This window comes from Tinamus guttatus, unplaced genomic scaffold (genome assembly GCF_059628265.1).
Source record: "Tinamus guttatus ecotype Peru unplaced genomic scaffold, ASM5962826v1 Tinamus_guttatus_pri_ptg000033l, whole genome shotgun sequence".
Taxonomy (NCBI): Eukaryota; Metazoa; Chordata; class Aves; order Tinamiformes; family Tinamidae; genus Tinamus; species Tinamus guttatus.
In genome coordinates this window covers 978,957-1,001,028 of record NW_028288567.1, presented here as the reverse complement: position 1 = coordinate 1,001,028, position 22,072 = coordinate 978,957, and the positions used below count along the sequence as shown (strand labels likewise).

Genomic DNA, 22,072 nt, shown 5'->3' with positions numbered 1-22,072 from the left:
CACCCATGAGGATCAGCCACATTGCAGAAACTGTGATTGCATAGACCTGCTGCATAAAATCACAGTTCTGGGGTGGAAAAAGGTGAAGTGGCAAAACTTGGGGTGGTGCAATATCACTGGCGAGCAGCAAACAGAGAGCTGGTCCTTGGGTGCTCGGAGGAGCTCTGGGCTGGTTGCTCCGACCTTGGTGGTATCTGAGGTGTCCGAAGGGGCCGCGGTGCCGAAGCCGCTGCCTTTCCCAGTGGCGTCGCGGCGCTGCGGGCAGGACGCCGGGCGCGGGAGCTGGCCGGAGGGGCACGAACAGAGCTTGAGGTAGGGACGTGACCAGCAACCACCACTGTCCTGTAACCACGGCACAAACCGCCCCCCTCAGCACAAAACTGCCGCCGCGAGGGTACGGGAACGGTAAATTAGCAGTAACATCGCTGTAAGAACCGTCTCACTTGGATTGCAAGGATACAAGGCAATCCACATATCTGAGCCCTTAAAACAACCTTCCCTCTTCCAGCGACAGTTTGAAAATAACTAAATCCTACTTGTTTCCTAGGATTTTCATTTTAAATTCCTTTACGCACAGGGTAGAAGCTTGGAGTCTTTAAATATTATTTCTGTTTTTTCTATTTTTGCCACCTAATTTTTGAAACTCAAATGCACTAGTGCAAGGATATCAAATTCTGTGGTCCATAAAAATTCATTAATTTTCTCAAGAAAGACTAGCTCTAGAGGGAGCGCTAATACAATTTAAATGTCACAGGTCATAACTGAAGTTTTATTCCTGCTTTTTTTTTTCCCCTCACACCCTGCCCCCATCAGTAAACTTTAGCCTGTTGGTGGCTAGATGATGGATCTATCAGAGGCAATTCAGAGACCCAAACGTATGTAAAGCTTTCTTCATTCTCTGTAGATAGTGATATATTTGTTACCTGTACTCTGACAGCGGCTCAGGAATTCCTGTGTCACAGGTCCCATTCCAAGAATATTTGACCCATTTCTGAAGGCAGCTGGTACCAACACCTTAGGATAGTTGCATTTAAACCAAGCTGGACCTGCAGGCAATGAGGAGCTAGAGCGTAACTTGTGGTCAAAATTTAATCGAGGCCAGGATTTTCCTCTGTTAAGACCTGACATTAGCTTGACCTGCTCTTGCTTGGACCTCTGTGAGTCCCAGCATAAGGAAAGAGGATGTTTTGGGAGCTTCTGTAAGCACGTCTGCCTCCTTGCCAAGGATCAGGCGATTGACCTGTGCTGCCTGGTAGTTTTAATGCAGTTGCTGTTGCTGCTGGATGCTGAGTGCAGGAGACCATTTGCCCCCAGGTCGATAGTTTCCGAGGCTGCTGATGCTGACAGTGAGGCAGGAGCACCGAGTTGTGCTGCTGTGGGGGCTCCTCTGAACAGAGAGGCTCACAGGCTGCCTGAAATGTGGACCCTGAAACCCTTCAGCTCAGCCTCTTGCACAGCATCTAAAGATGGATGGATGGATCAGCTTCTCTGGAAGTTTCCTTCTCCTCTCTTCATGAGTGCTGGTGGCATCCCCAGAAGCCCCTTGTGCTTGGAGCTGTCTGTGCCTGCCCCCAGGCTTGGGGATCATGAGCAGAAGCAGGTGACTCATGCCATGGGGACTCATCTAGTTGCCTGATGCTCTAGCAGAACCCCCTGCTTGACATCAGCTTGTTTGTCAAAAGCTGAAAATTGGAACAAAACAGCTGTCTTGGTCTTCCTTTTACATGCAAATAATGAGGAAAGCAACCCACACGCAACCGGTGAGTCTATTGAACTCACTGCTTGCATTCACAGCACCCCGATGCACCCAGCTTCTGTAGGGTGCTCGTGGGGCAGCACCCCTCTTGGGGTGTCACTTAAAACAAGCGGCCATCCACTACAATGCAGATTTCCCTCATTGCTCAATGGTTCCTCACAGGGCCTGTGGAGAGCCGTATTCCAGCTATTCCTTCTGGATTAATATGTATGACTTGACCAGCAAGCGGCCACGCACCAGGAGAGTCATTTTGCCAGGCAGGGACTGGCAGAGCTGCTCCGTCAGCGCGTGGGCACGGAGAGGAGCTGGGAGGAAGGTGCAGCCACCCCCCTGCACGGCCGCCCCCCTGCTCGCCCTGCGGCCGCGCGCCCAAGGAGGCAGCCGCAGGCAGCGAGCGGACGCGGAGCGGGGTGCGAGAGAGAGGACAGGCACCCCTGTTACTGCTGTGACTAACAACAAAATTGCTGCAGGTTTTTATAGTTAAGCTGTTTTTTTCCTACAAGCTGCGGTAAGCTGGTTAGTGCAGCTAATCTGCTTTTAGCTCTCAGATGTGAGAGATGTGAGCAAAGCCTCACTTGCCCTCTAATCAATGTAAAATTAAGTAAGAGCCACTTAGCACCATCTTGCCCTCCCCAGTAACAGTTTTGCCTGCAGGTGCTTTGTTAGCCAAGGCTGGAAGCGGCTGCACACGCATGTGACAGGGCTGCTGCAGCTCTGTGGTGCTGCCAGAGCCACCAGCTGAGACAGGGATGCTGCTGTGCCAGTGCCCCAGGGCTGCCAGTCTCCCAGGGATGCTTTGCAGAATCACCTTTAAATCCTTCTCCTCAGCAGCCACCACAGGCCTCTGTGCAGCCATTTTCAGAGCCACCAGCTCCCTCATCATTGCCCTCCCAGAACTCCTGTTATCCACAGCCGTGGAGCACCTCACCTTGCCTCCCTCTTGGCACAGGGGGTCTTACCTTGTGCATCTGCTTCCTACCGCCTCCCCAAGGAAGAACTGATTAAGGGAATTCTCCTCATCCTTTTTCCCCTTCTCTTGGTAACTTGCTTCTTTACTCCAGTCTTTTTCAAGTCTCTGCAGCTCCCTGAGGACTCTGCAGTCCACAGAGGATTTCCCTGAAGGCATTTGTACCTACCACATAATTTCATCAACTAAATTGCTACCACATGATGATGATGAATTGCACCCAGATCAGGCACAGGTGATGCAGTAAGTGACCTCACTCGAGCTCAGGCAGCACCTGAAACACTTTAACATATGTTAGTGTATGTTGAACCCAAGTGTCTTCCTGCCTTGCCTGCAGGTGCTTAGTAAGCAGGAGGGATCAGCAGTTTCATCAATGGGCTTGTTCTTGAAATAAGCGCTTTCAAGTAGGAGGAAAAGAACTCCTGATTAAGGCTGAGAGCAAAGGAAAGTGTTTACTTCTCCTAGAAACTATTTCCTATCATTTCAGAATATATTGTATTTATTAAATTGTGCAAGCATACTTCATAGTTCTGACTCCGGACCAGGACAGTAGGCAGAAGGGAAGCCTCACCTTAACCAATCTACAAAAGGTGTATTTGCTTTTTAAACTTCTACTGTCAGGGACTGTTGCGTGCCAAACAGTGCACAAGAGGAACTGAAGCAGCAACTCCCTCCTGCACGCTTCCAGTGTATAGTAATTAACACTTCTTCAGTGCAGCAACACGCTTGTTTTTCTTACAACAAACCACAGATAAGACCATGTTCTCAAGCCAACACTAAGTTTGAGCTTTATTTTTAGAAACAGAAACAAGACTGTGGAAGATGTGTAAAGCACCAAATACATATATAAAAAACAATTAGAGAGAAGCACAATCTGGCTGACCTTCAAGGTCATTTCCATATTGCAGGGGAAGTTTTGCATGCATACAAAGTGCAATCTAATCACTTTGTAGCCACTTGTTTCATATAATAACGGTAATCAATAAGACTCAAGAGCAGACTCATGACTTGTTTACTCCAATGCCAATTCCATTTAATTACAACGTTTGAGGTAAGTTTCAGGAGATTCTTGCCCTCAGCTCCCCGAGGGAGGCCACAGTGAGAACTGGTAGAGATCTGGAGGCTGAGAGCAGGTCCCATGGAGGGTAGGTCTGACTTTCAGCAGGCCACTCATTACTCCAGAAACAGCTTCCCAGGGGAATCACTGCCCTCGCATGGGAGGAGACCCTCCCCTAGGTGTTAGGGGCTGCCTTGCAGCAGCGAGCGGTGGGCTCAGTCTCTGGAGAGAGCTACAGAGACCAGTGTTTCAGAGCCAGAAAGCTGAAGTCTCTGCCCTTACTTCTCCATAAACAAATGAAGAGGAAGATGAAGATGGAGATTTTAAGCAGCAGATAAGTCAGAAACACAAGGACTAAGCTGAAGCCCATCTCGGGCAGCGGCCTGCTCGTTGAAGGGCTGCTGCGACGCTGCAGTAGTGATGGCTGCGGCAGCGCCACCCAACAGGCGCCAGAACAAGTTTCCACAGAAGCTGCCCTGCCTCGGAAGATGCTCCAGAAGAAGCCTCCTCGAGGGCTGGGGACCTCTTGCTGTGCCTAACGGGAAGCGCAGCCCAGGCAGCCAAAGGTCCCCAGGCTGCTCCTCGACAGCTGCTCGGAAAGGACACGCGCTCTGTCCGGGCCGAGCGGGCTCTCCCTGGCCTTCGGGGAACGCAGCTCGGGGGCTGCAGGCAGGCAGGATCCCTCCCGGCTCCGGCCAGCCCTGGGTTCTGGCAAAGGTGCCGTTGGAGCAGGGCTGCTTGTTGGCAAAGGACCTGCAGGTCTGGCTAACGCTGTGCTACTGCAGCAGGAGGCTCTGCCCTTTCTAGAGCTCCAAAAATGGCCTGGACACCTAAGAATGAAACAAACTAAATAGATTTACCATCCAGGCAGACCTGGAATATCTCATTTGGCAACAGAAAAGGAGAGGCAGATGGAACAATTCCCCAAAATATGGGATTCAGCCCCATAACAGAGGTAGTGTTACATGCTTTAACACTAATACAAGGCAGAGAGCCTTAAAAGCACAAGGAGCGGTAGGGTCATACTTGATTAATAAGAAAAGCTGGTCCTTAAGAAAACGCTGGCCTCCCTGCACCCTCTAAAAAAAAAAAAAAAGAAAAAAAAAAGAAAAAAAAAAGAAAAACAAATAGAAACCCCCAAGAAAACCCACCTTAAAACTAGCAGAGGAGGAGGAATTTTAAATTAAGAAATTCAAAAGAAAACGCAGGATTTGCCACAGTAAGTAGAAAAAATAGTTTAAGGCTGAAAAATTGAGTCAGCAAGAACAGCAGAAATATTCTAGCTTAAATCTGAAAGCAATCAGAAAGGAATGATGAGCATCCTGCCCTTCATGGAGTAAACGAGCAGAGGGTATGACCTGCTGTGCCCTGGACGGAAGCTGGAAGAGTTTGAGATTATTGAATTGTGCAAAGTAGGAAAAGGAAAGTTTTCTTTAATGTGTCAAAATAGGCAGCAAAACTTTGGAAGGAATAAAACCAGTCTTCAGGGTATGTGAAATACACCTACTCTGAGCTGCCTGTTCTCAAACTTAAATAAAGTTGCTGTTTTATAAATACCACATAATTCAAAATGCTGTCCCCTGCCACAGCACATCAACGTTTCTGGTTTAACTGCTGAATGTGCAATCCAGAATCAATTAAATGAGCTTATAGTTTTAACACAGGGATCACATATTTGGTTTGTTTGGCACATTCTTCTGCAGCTGGGAAGTATATCCAGTGCAGAGGAGCCATTAACCTGTGAACTGTCTTTAAAAGCATCTCCCACGATACCAAACCTCTGTGTCGCTCTCATTTCACCGCGTGTGTCTGCTCCCATTCAATGCCAATGTGAGAGAAGCAGTAGAGGAATCCAAGAACAGAGAGCGTTGCCCATGGCCAGCCTAAAAATAGAAAGACAGACAATCCTAGTCAGAATAATTAATGAGAGCTGCAAGTAGAAATAGTCTCTTGGGACGAACAACTTATGATGTGTCTAATTAATTTTATTACCGACTCAGTATTATAAGTGGAGCCAACCCACAAAACCCGAAAAAAGAAAGTTGGAATGCCCAAGCTTCAGAGGTGGGCAACCCATCAGAGACCTACTCTTGGCTATTTACAGGGAGCTGGATCAGGTTCATTTCTGCTCAGTACCTCAAAATGAAGTACTGGAGTAAAGATGTCTATTTTAGTCCTCTCCTTTGTGGCTACGCTGTCCATCAAGCACATCCCCATTCGAACCCAGACATTCAAAGTGGGCTGTGCTGCTCGCCAGGCACAGAGGGATGCAGAGCTATTAGGCAAGTTATTAAAAATCAGAACAAAACTTCACCAGTTACCTGCTCTGCAAAAAAAAAAAAAGAAGGCTGAGGAAACCTCTGATTAAAGCTGTTTTGGATGTCCTGCAGCTGGGTGCAAAATTGATGTACATGTTCTGCAGCCCTGTCCCAGCTATTGGGGGTCACAAAAAACCAAGTATCTCCACAGGATGTTTTTAAACACTGAAATAGCGGGTTTTTTAAATCCCCATCAGTGAACCCAGGCTGCTGCAGTAGGTGAGTAGGTTTCATGTTGAGCAGTAAGACAAAGACTAGCAGTGCTCTGTCTCTCATAAGATCTTACATAAAAACGTCAATAGCAGCAATAAAAGCATACCTTTTTTCAACTGCAAGAGTTTGGTGCAATATTCTTTATATAGCCAGAGCCCGAAAGTTTGAAATGGATGGATACTAGAAGTGTTTACCTTTATTTTAAGGGTGCTTTTAGAAATCTTGCTGGGTACCTATTTGGTATTTGTAAATACTTTGAAAATCTGGTACACAGAAAATGAGTCAACACTAGCCTTTAATACAACTTGCTCCTTGTCCCAAGCCACAGCACCACATCCTATATGGGAGATCTTGGCAGAGCACCCACAGAGCATCCACCTACAGTGGAAAATCTCTACATTTCCCTAGGTTTATGACAAAAGAGGCGAGTTGTCTTTCTGCTGTGGGTCTTCTGAGCTCCCTCACCCTCATGTCACCCCCAGGCACATGGCAAAGGGCTCTGCTTCCTGGCAGGTGGTTCCCCTGCATTTCCTACCACACTAAACCTCCACACAGGGAATGTCATCACTGTGTGACCTCCTCCCAACTCCATTCAGAAATGCAGGATGTGCATTCTGGATCCCTAGCTCTCGGTACAGTGCAATACAAAAAATGTACTTTAAAAACATTGTTACTGAGGTTGTCAAATCATGCACACAGCTACTAGGAAATGACTGAGGCAACTTTGCCTTTCAAACACAAGTCACATACCACCCTAAATCTTATGATTTGTTGACTGCCTTCTGTAAATTGATTTTAGACTTGAAGGCCAAGTTTCATGAGATGACTCAGATTTTCTTCAACTTTGTTTCTTTGTTTGTTTGTTTTTTTGTGAAAAGATCAATTAGTATTTGTTAGCATATGCTATTTATACATCCTAGAACAAATCCATGTGCTATTTGCAAGTCTAAACCTGCTTGTAAGCTCTACCTGCACAAATTTCTTCTAGGATGGTTGGACTTCCCTTCTTACAGAGAAGCACTGGGTGAGAAGTATTTATGGAATTACAACCAAATTCACCAATTATACAGGTAACTGCTCCAGAAAAATCAAATATGGATTTTTTTTTTTTGAAAAATCTCAGAGGCCTATGTAACCTGTGGAGAGGAACAGCAGGGCTTTAGCTGCCTGCAATGATGGATCACGTAACCAACATCTCTCTAAGAAATACCCAGTCCTCGCAGTGCGGGTGGCCCTGCTCTGTTGCACACAGCTGTGATATTGCTCAGCATTCCCGTTGGTTTGAAACCCCACGCGCAGGTATGTTTATGTACTCAACTCCCAGCATCATGAATAGAATGGCTGCTTTCATTACACGGTCCTAACAGTCATAACTGAATTAATACAAACTACTTGCAACAGCAACAGCTTTCACAGTTACTCCCTTTGAACTGCCTATCTCTTCTTCAAAAATCCTTCTGGACACCTCAAGCTCATCCACAAAACGTCACGTTTCTGGCACATTCTGGATTTTGAAGAGAACAGGATTAAACCAAGCTTTCAAGTAGCAGTTTGGCTCACAGCTCGCAAATGTCCACAATACCTCACTTCAAATCATCTCAAACCACATTTACTTTTTGTATCCATAATGAATATCCTTCATGTTTCCTCATCACAACATCATCAAAACACTCCAAACTGTAAGACTTAAGAGTGAGAGACACTAGTTGCATGTTGCATTTTTAAAAACTGTCCCAGTAGCTTTGGCACCTGAATCCTGCTTTCAAATGTGACTTGGACACAAAATAGCTGTGATGTTAGTAGAAATGAGAAGCCATCTCTCTCTGTGAAGCTTGACTTCTGAAGCTGTGATTTTGATTTGTAAGTGCCCAAGTTGCTGCAAGACCTTGCATTTGGGAAACTTGACCCTTAAATAAAGGTTCATGTGCAATGATACTGAAGCAGCTACCCTGTAAAGTGGAATTAAGGAGAGAGAAGTGTGGTGAGGAGGAAAGGGTTGAATAAGAAGCTAGAGCAAATCAGCATTGCAGGCCAAGACCTCTCACCTATGCTTTCTATCATCCTTACAAGTTCAGTAACACTGCCACATTTTCAGGAAAAAAAAAGACACATTCAGAACTAATTCAATAAATAATAAATTGAAATAAACTTATTATCTAGTCCAATATTTGAAACAGAGGATAATGAATAATTTTTTTTTCCTTTCCAGGACTATTTGTCACTCCTGGGTGGACTGATGCTGACCACCATAGCAGGACATGCCCAACATAGCCTGTTACAAACACTGCACTTCAATACCTGATTACAGAGTTCACGGATTGGGTAAAGAAAACGCCACACACTTTCAGCTGGGCTACCCTTTGACAGGTAGATATGGGACTAAGTTACACAAAGCACATCGAGGTGATCTAACTGACTTACACAAAATGGCATATAGAAAATACTAGATCTGCCCCCTCCCCAGTAATCTCTGTATGTTACACTTGAGCTGAGCAGAGTTGGCTGTGATCTAAAACTGATTTAAAGAATTCCACCTCAATTTATCCTCCCACGACTCTGCAAGCTCTATCCTACCTAGAGAACTTGATTAGAAATGCTGTTTCTTGCCAGCCTGGTATCTTCTCCAGCAGGGGTATTGCAAGACTTTCCCTGCCTATCTGAGGCTGTAGGAACGGCTTTAGTCAGGGAAGAGGGGTTTGTATTATTTATATTCTTCCTAATCTCCTGAGCTGGGGCTCTTTTTCTTTCTTTCTTTCTTTCTTTTTTATTTTTATGCTCCATGTTTCTGGATAGCTCCTTAAAAATATGAGAGCATGCACTACAGTATTAACAGTGGCTGTAGAACAGCGCCTCTTTGGAGGCAGCAAAATGTTTAATAAACGCACTCTGCCTAAAGGCTAACTAATGTTGCCAGTTTCAGGATTTTTCAGTGTAAAACAGAAGGTGCTACTTCTTAATACTCAGCTCTGAATGTGACTGTGGTGCCTTTTTTTTTCTTTCTTTTTTTCTTTGTAAATTACTAACGTGGACATGACTGTCTCTAAGCAGTGGATTCTCCCTTTCCTCCTTCCTCACTTAATGATACCCAACAGAGACACCAGCAGCTCCAGATGCCTTACAGAGTAGATCAGAAGCACTGTTTTCATATAGATTATATAATATGAGCAGGGGATGCTGGTAACTTCTCTCCACAGTTCTTGGTTTTTTTTTTTGGTGGTATTATCTGACCTTAATTCTTCCTCGAGTATTTTTACTTCTAAATGCTCTAGAAAGCACAAAAGCCTCACAGCAGCTTTGTCTTCTGCTTCAGATTTTGCAATAAAGTGTCAAAGCCTACGACTTTTTCCAACAGAGTTGGAAAACAGAGCAGAGCAGAGCAGAGTTGGAACAGAGTTAGCAAGTGAAAAAGTCTGAGATTTTAGGCAGTTGGAGTAACCCAACAAAAAACATAAGAACTGTATTAGTGGAAATGTTGAATGTGAATCTCCAGTAAAGATGACATTAAAACTGATGAGCATGAATCTTTCTCCTGCAGATAATAGGTAATAGGAAGAGAAAGGAAAACCAAACAGCTTTAGTTTCCAGGAGTAAATCTATAAATTAGAATCAATCTTCCTTCTCTCCCCAGGTCTGTAATCGAGAAGTATACACAGCTAATGTGAAAAATCAAGGCACAATAAATACAAAATCTCACTATTTATTTTCTGAGTAAGGTATCTAGCTTAGCATGTGTAAAAATAGCATTATGCTTCTGATTAAAAAGCTGCTAAGATATTCCTGATATAACCTCCCTAATTACAGTGTGAACAATTACAGAAAGCCAACACTTGCAAGGATTTTATGCGTTTTCTACTTGCAATTATTTGCTGGTAGCATTCTAGGTAAAAATCAAAATATCAGAGCGAAGAACCTCCATTTGTTACAGTTACTCAATTAAATATTTTAATATAAAGCTAAATGCACAGGAATGCAGAAACCACCCAAAGGCAGCAATAAGACCTGCCTGGGAATGGCGCTGCTCTGAGTTGCAGATCTGGCATCTGTCTCTGCAGCTCAGCAGAGAGATTTCTGTCACACACATGGGCATCAGAGTGAGCTTCCATTGCTTCAATTTCATGGGGGTATTTGTATTTATCTAATTGTGGCTCTACTTTCTTGGCATTAGGTTTGTATGTCCAGCTTCTCATACAAATATCCTTCTCCAACCCTTGAGTGCTGCTGCCAAGGAACTCTTAGGAAATCAAGGCCATGACCTCTCAAAAACAGAGAATTTGAATTAGGATTTCAGATATTATCGAACACTGGCAGGCAAATATTTGTATAAAAAGGTAAAGTACTATAATTTATTTCCCCTGCTGTGATTTCTGGCTAGGGTGCCTGAGCGTGGCCATGACTATAAAATACCCAAACGACTTTTTAAAAGTGAAGCACTATTTCAGGATTAATTATCCACTCCTCCCCTCTTACTTACAAGACTGCTTCAGCTTGTTTCACTTGTCATCATCAAAACCAGGTATGTTCCCAGACTGTTTCTGCAAAGCTGTGGTGCTGCCTTGTCACTCCCAGCATTAAGAATACAAAAAGGACAGACAGTCTGACAAATTTAACAACCACTTACAGCAAACTACTGTAGTATAAATCATTTGGGAGCTCTTGTACCTGAAATTCTCTGTGTAACAAAAATTATATTACCTGTCATTACAAGAAGCTCTAGCAGAAGGGCTGAGAGCACATCAGTAATTTAGAGGAACACTGCATTTGGGATAATTGCTGTATCAATGTAAAGCTGGCACTGCGGCTGAGGACACTGAAGCACTTAATCACATAGAAACTGAGGACTGAATCACTTAACACACATCCAAACTTCTTGAGTGGTGGATGTGCACAGATAAAGTAACCAGGCAATCTTATAATCTCTTACCAAGCCACGGAGCCAATTTAGGACTGAGGCCTTTTTAATGCTTCTGTGCTCAGACTGTGTGTTACTCCCCTCTGCTGTGTCCTGTTCGGGCAGTGTCCCCGGGGGCGAGGAGAGCGCCGGTGCCACAGCCAGCACGCGTCACCTCGCAGGGAGGGACACGGCCAAAGGCAGCAATGAGCCAACAGGAAATGCTGACACCGACCAGCCTGTCACACTGGAGACGGTTCAAATGAAATATAATTGGTGCATATGAGTTATCTTTAGAAAAAGGGTCATATATGATTGGATTACTTTTTGATGACTCAAGCTGTTTCACTTATTAGCTGTAGAGCTATCCTGACCCTTCATCTTGTCTATAACAATTATATAAAAAAGTCTAAAACTGATTAACTGCTGGTGGCTGGTGTGTGATATTCAATTAATTTGCATTGTTTGGGGAAAACAAAACAACAAAAAAAGAAAAAAAATCTGTGACAGTCCACCATGAAGGCCATTTAAAACACAGAAAAAAAAACTGACAAAATTACTTAAAAGATACTGGTACTCAATTAACATGAAGCTCATAATTAGAAGATTGACTCATAGATTGGCAGAAAATACATTTTGTAGTTGAAGACCACATCTAGGTGATTTAGGGAGGAAATGTCTGAGTTGCTCCTTTCAGCATGAGCCGAAAGTGCTGCCCCTGGCAGCACTGGGCCCCCCCCGGTTTACCTGTGAGAGCTGAATAAGCTTGAATCGTATCTTCAGCAAAGTCTAATGCGTCATTTATCATGTATATCACAAGAATCAGACCGGCCATACGCAGCAGCCATATCGGCATGCAGAGTCTGAGCCAACGCTGCCAATGGCAGCCAACTTTTTTCCTGAGTCCAGCTCTGATTTCCTGGGATCTGGGCTGAGGCCAGTACACATCCATCCAAGAGCAGGACTTCTGAAGACCCTGACTCTGAGCTAGTTATGTACCACCACTCTGGCAACCAAGATCTAAACGAGTATGTCAGCTGATCCTTTTCATCTGTACACTGAGGACGATGACATTTCCTTGCTTTGTAACCTGCTCAGAGAAATGCAAATAAAGAGCTGTAAGAGTTGTCACCATACCCTAGCTGTTCTCCTTCCTTCCCTCCTTTAAAGAAGCAGCATTACGCGGAGCGGCGCGGCGCACCGCATCACAAGCTTGCCTTTGAGGTAGCTGGTGCTCTGATAGAACAATGTACAAGAAAAATCTTCTGACTGTTAAAACACCTTCTTAAAACAAAAACATAACTTCCACACTAAGGAAATAAGTGACCCATTCATATGCATCAACGCTGCACTGTTCAGCTAGTTTCTTGGCTCTTCGTCCAGGCGTGTGATGAAGGGACACTTTAGCAGTTCATTTGTCTCCGCCACTTGACAGCCTCCATCATGTTTGCTGCTGCTGTATGGCAGGGACAGATGAACTGAAGTCAGCTGCACATCGCCAGCAAAACAAAACTAGGTTAGCCTCGAGGGGCAGATCTGCTTGACTCCTCGCCAGAAGACAGACGGGCCCTTTGCAGACGTTAGGGACCGAGGGCGCCAGCAGGCCCTGACCCGGCTCGTCAGGAGCTCCCGCACTGCACGGGATCTCTCCTAGGACTAACTTCATGGCAATGGGGAGTGAAATGCAATGAGAGCTGGCTATGAAGCCATCATTTCCATTGGTAAATAGGAGAGCACAAAGGAAGAAATGAGAACAAATTTCCATATGTACAGTCCTTTTAAACAATTATTTCTATAAACCTCTTTGCAGTGTGCAGGCTTCCTTTCTGTATGTGCTGTGTGATCAGCAGCACAACCAGAATAACTAATTAATTTAGGCAACATCATACCAGCTGAGAGGATCCAGTATAACAGAATTGGATCTGATTTGTTTTATTTCAGAGATCACAGTTCATACGCATGGTGTGACCACACAGATTAGTCATATCAAATATAATTTGGGGTTAATTAGTAAGTTCCATATCTCAAGTGGACCCAGAATAAATTAAACAACTTTGTTTACAATCAGTACTTATCAAAACACCACTTTCTCATCTCCCTGTTTTGAAACTATAACACCAAGGCGGAAAAATACAGCAGTAAAGAAGAGAATATTGCAGTTCAAGGGCTGGCAGAGTGTGCAAAGTCAGCGCTAGCGCAGAACGGATCACCCAGTTTATTGAGCCATGCAAGGCCTGGGAGCAGGCGCCGCGCTGGTCGTGCACGTGGAAGGACATGGCGTAGGGGACAGTTGCAGAGGTGAGCGTCAAAGTCCTATTTGTCTGTAAAGGGCTGTTCTAATCTCTTTCAGGATCAGTAAGTGACTCAATGACTAATCAGAAAACTCTCCTAACACGGCTAACCATTTTTTAGCATGGCAGAAGAAATATGATGAAGATATATTTTGAAAAACGAGGTGAACAAGGTATCTTATGAATTCTGCTTGGCTTATGTAGGTGTGGTAAGATGGCAGAAAAAAAGCTTGTCATGCAAAACAAGCTATCAAAGAGCTACCTATAACCATTTAATGGCTGGGGTAAAAATGTACAAGAGGTTAATTCGACTGGAGCCATTTTCAGTTAGAACTGCCAAAGTTAGAAGTGACGAACCTTGGTATGTTGGTGAAAGTACATTGCCAAATGAAGATGTCAAAGTGTCTGCCATTCATTAATCAGAAAAGATACAAAGATTGCCAAAAACAAGAGTAAAAGTCTCTTCAGAAGGAAAATACCCTATTTTAGTAGGACAAGCCAAAAGCTCTCCCTCAGCTTCCACCAACAAACAGTAGCGAAATCAGTGCTAACTACTTTGGCAATAATTAGGATAGTTAATAGAAGAGAAAGAGGGTTCCTCTTCTTCCCTGCCTCCTTTATGGGCAGCTAGATCATAGAATCATAGAACGCTTAAGGTTGGAAGGGACCTCTAGAGGTCATCTAGTCCAACCCCCTGCACACGCAGGGTCACCTAGAGCACGTGGCACAGGACTGCGTCCAAGCGGGTTTTGAAGATCTCCAGAGAAGGAGACTCCACAACCTCTCTGGGCAGCCTGTTCCAGTGCTCTATCACCCTCACTGTGAAGAAATTTTTTTCCTAAGTTCCTGTGGAACTTGTGGTGCTTCAGTTTGTGGCCACTACCTCTAGTTCTGTCGGTGGCAACCACTGAAAAGAGACCAGCACCATCCTCCTCACTCCATCCCTTGAGGTACTTATAGACACTGATCAGGTCCCCTCTCAGCCTTCTCTTCTCCAGGCTGAACAGGCCCAGCTCCCTCAGTCTCTCCTCATAGGGCAGATGTTCCAGGCCCCTGATCATCCCTGTGGCCCTGCGCTGGACTCTCTCCAGCAGCTCCACATCCCTCTTATACTGTGGAGCCCAGAACTGGACACAATACTCCAGATGTGGCCTCACCAGGGCTGAGTAGAGGGGCAGGATCACCTCCCTCGACCTGCTGGAGACGCTCTTCTTAATGCACCCCAGGATCCCATTGGTCTTCTTGGCCAATAGATCTTCTATTAGTTGTTCTATTACTACCAAAAATGAAACCATCATGCTGCACTACACAGTTTGGATGAAAATGAGAAACTCATCAAAATTTATGCATGGTCACCTAATGCAGCTATTTTTTGATCAAGAAAGCAAATATTTAAAGAGAAATATATATATATATATATATATATACACACATATATTTATTTCACACACACACACACATATATATATATATATGTATATGTTATTTTGTTATTTGGAAATCTAAACATACAATCTATTCCACTAGCAATCATACATTGCCCGACTCATTTCTTTCCAAAACACTTTTGAACGAATACTGGCACACCCAGCACAGATTTCAAAAGTCCTGCTTTTAAGATCATATGTACTGACCCACACAGCAGCATCCTTCATGGCTGCTCACACTGTGTGCATTACACGGGCCAAAGCTGCTTGCATGACTCTCCTGCACTTTGGAGAAGTATTTTGCATGGGGATTTGGTTCAGGGTTCACTTTCCTGCACAACCCAAAGATAAATATGGATAGAAGATAGAAGACCTTCATCTGTCCTTCAGTGTTTCAATGAGTGTTGGACTCGAGTGAAGTGCTCAGCTGCAGTCAAAGTTTGCCATAACAAAGAAGCCTGATTAAATAAGAGAAATTTACCATTTGGCAGAATCCTTCAGCCATTCATAAAAGGAAAAGTCAAACACAATACTTTGATCAGAAACTCTGTTCAAGTTTTTGACTTACATCCACGATGACCTTTAAATTGCATTTGAATATATTTCAATTACTGAGGCAGAATAATTTTCCTGGCAGGTGGATCAAGACCATTATCAACATACTATTAGCTTTACCTCCCATTTTGCTGGAGTCCCTGTGTGGTTTACGGCTTTCTAACAACAGCGATAGCACTTAATTTGTTTCAGACCTAAACCTGAACTGTGAAAGATGCTGAGACACCCGAGAAGCTGGGGCAGGTCTCCTTCTTTTTGATATGCTATTGGAGCTGCCAAAACACACTAAATAAGGGACAGGGAAAGAAGGGAGCAGAAGGTGACACCAACGGATAATCACTGCTCTTGACAAGACTGCAAAAAATTCAGACTGAAGGGCTGAGGTGAATCTCCAGTCATGAGGAAGAAATGACAAAGGTAGACAGAAAATTGAACTAGGGAATCAGTAACAAATAAGAGAGGGTCCAGGAAGCATTGCCAGACTCATGGATTTGAACAAATTCTCTCTTCACTGACAAAGCAAGAAGAAGAGTCCTGCTCACCCCACCACCACGACCCAACGGGTAACAACACCGCTATAGCCCGGGCAGCAAACAGGGCCATACACTACCAAACAGCCTCAATAGAGCATGTTACAACAGCAGTAAAACACTCAAATTTTCTTGTTATCCAATACCTATCTACTAGAAAGTAAAGTGCTCAGTAAGAACTCTTTTTAAACACTCTTATGTGGTTATTCTTAGTCTCTAGAGCGAAACCAACCCAACAAAGCTCCCAGCGCCCAAGCCAGCCCAAACTTTCCCATGCTGCTCAGCCACCTGCCTTGGCGATGGCAGCCCTGGGAGTGCTCAGCCTGGCACAATTTAGTACAAGGAACAACTTCATACAACTTGACCGGTAGCTTAATTGCAGCTGTATTTAAATTTTAGTGATGCAGAGAAAGTTTACTGCCTTCCCTCTTGGAAATACAAGCAGATTTAATCTTGTATCTCAATCAAAAGTAACAGAACATTAAACAGAAATGCTGTCAGGAGCCAGCTCCTTTAATAAAGGCAGCGGTTCATAAAGCTGAATTGAATTATTAATGAAATTACTCTTACAGAATTCATGTAACGCAAGAAACCCTGGGCAAAATGTGTGCTATGTAAATGCTAATGTTTTTCTAACAAACTAACCACTAGGTAGGGGAAATCTTTGATTTAGGGGGAATCTAATCAGGCTCTATATTAATTCTGAATCACTTAAGAATTACCAGGATGAATTTGGCAAAACACCACATGTAACACAAGAGTCTTGATGCAATTTACTTCAGTGACTAAAAAGCTCATAAATGTGTGCCCTTGGTTAAGTACAGTATTTTCATAGTATCAGTTTCAAGAGAATTGATGGCTCAGCAGTAACTATAGAAACAGAAATATGGGCAGGTTACTATAGGCAGGCCCTTTAAGTTGTTTTATACACTACTGTGCCTGCGCTGAAGCAAAATGACAGGTATTTTATGTAACACTAATGCAGCTGTTATCATAGAAAGCATAAAGTGTAATCAGGACAAAATATATATATATATATATATATATATACATATTTTCAAAAACATACTGGAGACTCAGCATTTTCAGATGCGACATCTTTGTTGTGGTAGTTTCCTTCTCTGTGGCTTTTTGTCTTTGCTTGTGCCAGTGGGTTGTTAGAGGTTAGTAACACTGTCGTCCCTGTGCTCCTGTTGACTCTGGTATGGCAACAATATCCCCGGCCTTTGCTGTATAATTATATAGGACCAGATTCCTGATGGGAAACAGATGCTTGGCCCTGGGATGCCCCTGCGTTCAGGCTGCAGCTCCCGGTGCTGGCTCAGGCCCGGCCTCCACTGGAAGCTGCTCCATGGCTCAATTAGAGCCTTGCTAGGCCCAAAGAACAGGAGTTTCTGTAGCCCTGTGGCTTGTGTGCTCCTCTTCCACCTCCTTTTCCATGATACATTTTGCCATTGCCTCTGGAACACCAAACCAGCTAAATGCTGGCTGACCCTTTCATCAGTAATAATGTTACTTAGAGAAGTAAAATCTGTGTATTTGACTGCACTGCAAGAACCAGCTCTGCTGAGAGCAGAATGGTTTATGGCAATGTAAAGATATGCTAGTTATATGACCTTTTAAACAAGGGCTTGGCCTTTCTAAATCACCATGGGTAACAAAATAAGACACACCTAATTCATCAGATCACTTCCTATATACAGCTCAGTGGATCGTAAAACAAGCACAGAATTCTTTAAATCTTTGCATTAAAAATACAAGACTGCAAAAGGACTTGCCAGTCTATTTCCATGTTTTGCAAAAAAAAAAAAAAAAAAAAAAAAAGGCGCAACATTAGAATTAGCCAAAGCAGATTTAAATGACATTAGCAGAAGACATCCTTCCACCTCTCTACACGACTGGTTTATAAATAGGCAGAAAGGTGTTTTGGGGCTGTCAGCAAGTACATTTTTGAGTAACTTTTCCTACAGACTGCTAGGGCAACACTAGTTTTACGGCTATATTTAAGTGTGAATTTAAGTTTCTTCTTTAATAAATGACACCATGATGCAAAATTTGCATCTTAACAAAAAGTTTAGCTCAAACTATGTGGATAGAGCTTCATGACAGTTGGCAGTGTCTTCCAAAGTAAGACTCCCTAGAAAGGTTGCCTCAGAAACAATGGCATGACTTTGCTGCTAATCGGAAAGGCCTTTAAACCTGGATGCTGCATTAGCTTCTGGGACTGACCTATCAGAAGTAGAGCTGCAAGATGGTAGTAAATGGCCTAGCAAATCTGTATGCACCTTACAACTAAAGTAGACACAATAATTAGTGCTATAGGAAGGTCCAATTCCTGTTCTGCATAGTGTTGCCAGTAGAAGCTACAAGAGCACTCTGACCAGTAATGTTCCAACAACAGCGAAGAGTTTCACCAAACTGGTAGGCTCTGGATTTACCTGAGACACACTGCTGCTACAGCCTGAGGGTTTTCTGCCACTTGCAGCGGTGCCCTCTGCACAGGTAAGGCCTCGATAACTGAGATTGCAGAGCAAAGGCACCTACTAGACCCAAGTCCCTTTTCAGTTCCCTCTTTGAAATATACTCCCCACAGGAGAGTCCAAATAACACCAAACACTCCTTAGGAAGTCATTTCTAAAAAAATTAAAAGGCATTAGAGATTAGCTGCATCCCTCAAGGCTAACCTTTCCTGAACACAGTGGGCCAGGGCTTAATTATTACAGCTCTTGCTCTAACTACAGCTAGCCTTTGCCCCTTTCACCAAGAGGGAGCATTAGTAATTTCCCCCCAGGAAATATAGCTCATTATAAGCTACTGTCAAGTATAAAATAGACTTTGGCTCCTTTAGACTTTTTTGCTGTTTCCAGTATGACACAGAATAGAAGGCAATGTGCACTGAAGTGTTTACGCGATAAAAGGCACTATGCAAGTTGAAACAACTCAACAGCTGAAAACAATCACTTCCTACAGTGAACTCATGTGGCAAAACTTGGGTTCATTTTTGGAATTGGGCAACAGATCTTCAGGCCAGTACAGAAGAACAATTATACCAAAAGCAGGCTGCGTAAAACGCAGCAAGCAGCTTTCCAAAACTGGCTTTTTGTGAGATGGTCTCAGAAATCTTTTGACTGAAGAAGATTTCTTAAGAACAATACCTTGATGGTATTTGCTAAGGCTGTGAATGCATATGTGGAAGAAAAAAAAAAAAAAAGACTGGCTGCAGTAAATATAAGGTTTAACATACGAGGGATAAGCTCCTACTAAAAATTTCATGTGACATAACAAGGCTCATATTTTAATGCTGTGGCGTTTGCAGATAAATTGGTTTACTTGAAGATACAGATAGCTAGAACTAATGCCAACAAAATCACAGAGGATTTTGCTGCCAACTTTAGTGGTAATAGGATTGGGTTCTCAGGGCACGATGCTATTTTTTTATATACAGTGAATTCCACTCCTGAAAACTCAGAAGTTAAAAGTACTCAGTAATTTGGGAGACTGAGTTTGCAAGTAGTTGTAATATTTATGCCTGTTTCATCCTGAATATATACAGTTTTCTCATGATGCTTACAGAAGGCCTTCTATAAATATACATCTATAAATACTGGAAAAGAGAAATGACCATGTAACGCAGACGGCTATAGCTGGTGACAGGGGCACTTCTCACACAACCCTCTTCAAACATATTCCCCACAGCTCTCCATATGATAAAAAGGACGCATTAAATATTTGAATAAATAGTAACACTTGAGTATTAAAATAATGTGAGACTAGCAAAAGAGTTGGAATACAAGACAGGAGAATAAACTTTTTTAAAAATCTATTAAAAAATGCAGATCAAATTTTGCATAGAGAAGTTCAAGTATTCCTGTAAAATGAAACTTCTGTTTATTCAATAATTTCTGGAAGGTGCTAGATCTTTTACCCTAATGTCCATGAAAAGCCCTTAGTAAACAGGAGCCACCCTTTGTTTCAGCTTTGAATCAGGAAATTTCACTTGAACAAATTTTGTTAAAGTCCCTCCATCTCTCAGCTTATTTACTGAAGCATTTGGTCACCTCGTGGTGACTGAGTCTACCTACATGTCCGTTCTCTTTTTCTCCCAAACCTGCCAAGTCCTGCTCCATGCTTTCTCATACGTGTGGAGGGAGGCTGCAGGGACTGCAAAGCTTAACACAGCCTGAAAGGGAGATGCCAAAGGGTTTAAGAGTTGCCTGCCTTTGCATGTCTGCCACACGTAACTCCAGTCTCATCCAGGACTGACCAACGAGGCAGGAGGGTGAGGCAGCACGAGGAAGTACAAATAAAGTAACAGGCAGAAATGGAAGAAATCATGGTTGGCCTCTATGGAGACTATATGCAATGTCATATGAACAACTGCCTAAGAGCAGGACCATACGGCAATGCCAACATGCTGAAATCACAAGAAAGCAGTGCGAAATAAGGGAGAGGCAGGAGAGCAGAACTGCAGAGAAGCTGCCACGTCCCCTGTTGCGCAGACACGTTGGCTCTGTTGACTCCAGACTGTAGTTAACCCACAGAAGCCTGAGTCATATATGCTTATATTGAGCCATGCTCAGAATGATATATCTGTGAGCTCGCATATAGGCTTAAGCATCACATGAACATGCCCTAAAGTCCCATCGGTCTCCGTGCAAGGCGCTATTTTGGGATACTGGTCCATCCACCCCCAAATCGGCTCGGAGATGAGGTTGCATCTGTTGGGATGTGAGCAGAGTGCAGCCTTGCACAGAAGCATCCCAACATTCCCAAATCCTTTCCCAAGGGCACACTATATTCCATTTGTTTTTCCTGCTACTGAACTATTGCTTCCTCTGGTCTGCCAATGAATCCCCATAGGATCTTCTGCACCTCTTCACACTTGCCCTTTGCCTCTTTTTAGCTTTTAAACCTATGTATCACCAGTAAAGTTGATCATGCAAAGCAGGATGTGAGCAGATAATATATGCCTCCCAGGCACCTGGCAAAGATTTCTCCTTCCCCAGAAGCAGAGACACAAAGTCAGAGTTCCTATTCCTTTACAGTCCAATTCAGCTCCTGGGCAAGCACAACTGAGCCTGCTTCGGGGCCTGCAGCTAAACCTTAGTCTACACCAGAATACATAACTAAAAAGCTCAAACAAGCAAGACCTGGAGATGCAGAGAAGCCACAGAGTGTATCAAAGCTGAGGTCCTCCCTGTCTGGCACTCCTGACACAAGCCAAGCATTTCAGACCAGATTCCAGCCTGGTTTACACCGCTGCCAACTTGCTCAAGTAATAGCTACGTAGCACTAACATATATAAAAACACAGCAGTGCTCATTAACTTGAGCAGGAATCTCTGAGTAAGAAAAGAGTAAGCAGTCAAATCTTGTAGAACAAAAGGCCAAATCATCACAGATGCAGTTGTTCATGGGGCACAAGCCTAAATCCCCTTCATACTTGTCTTTCTTCTCAACTCCTACTGCACGTTGAGCGTTGACTCTAGCCCTTCAAAGAAAACTGCCAGCCTGGTTATATGTGCTTCAGCCCCATGTTTGAAAACACCTGAAGTGCTCTGGCAGAGCCTTTTCTTCCATTAGTTAACCTGAGGAAAAGTAGAAACAAAACCTCCAAAACAAAAAAGCAAAGAAAAAATGAATAATCTTATAGTGAGAAATGTTGTGTTTTTAACCTCAGATTTCTAACCTAACTCTATTTACAGTACATAAATTTATTTTGGGATTTATTTTGGGATACATAAATTTTACTATTAGTCTTCAGTCATCTCATAATCTCACTGCAAGAGAAAAGTAAAAGTGTGTACTCTTACTTGAACACGTGTGACATGTACAGATGTATAGAAAAATATAGGCAAATACTTAATATATTCATTCAAAGCTACTATGCCTGCTAGATTTTATTCCGTACTACCTTAACTAGCAGCCACAAAACCTAATGATTGTCACCTTGTAAATAAATTGTCCCATTGGAGTAGATTTGAAGCCGAGTTTCTAAAAGGCCTGGATTTATTTTTTTTTCCCTATAGTCTAAAGGAAGTCTGTCACCCAGCACCAAACCAGAACTCACC

At 43.4% G+C, this 22,072-nt stretch overlaps 1 long non-coding RNA gene across 1 annotated transcript in view; it reads right to left on the bottom strand.

Moving 5' to 3' along the window:
* Nucleotides 1–5,373: 5,373 nt before the first annotated feature.
* The window catches only part of LOC148596042 (uncharacterized), a 68,806-nt gene continuing 52,107 nt past the window's right edge, over nucleotides 5,374–22,072 (bottom strand). The window contains exon 3 of the long non-coding RNA XR_015913773.1: nucleotides 5,374–5,663. This is a non-coding gene — a long non-coding RNA (uncharacterized LOC148596042). The remainder of the gene's footprint in view (nucleotides 5,664–22,072) is intronic.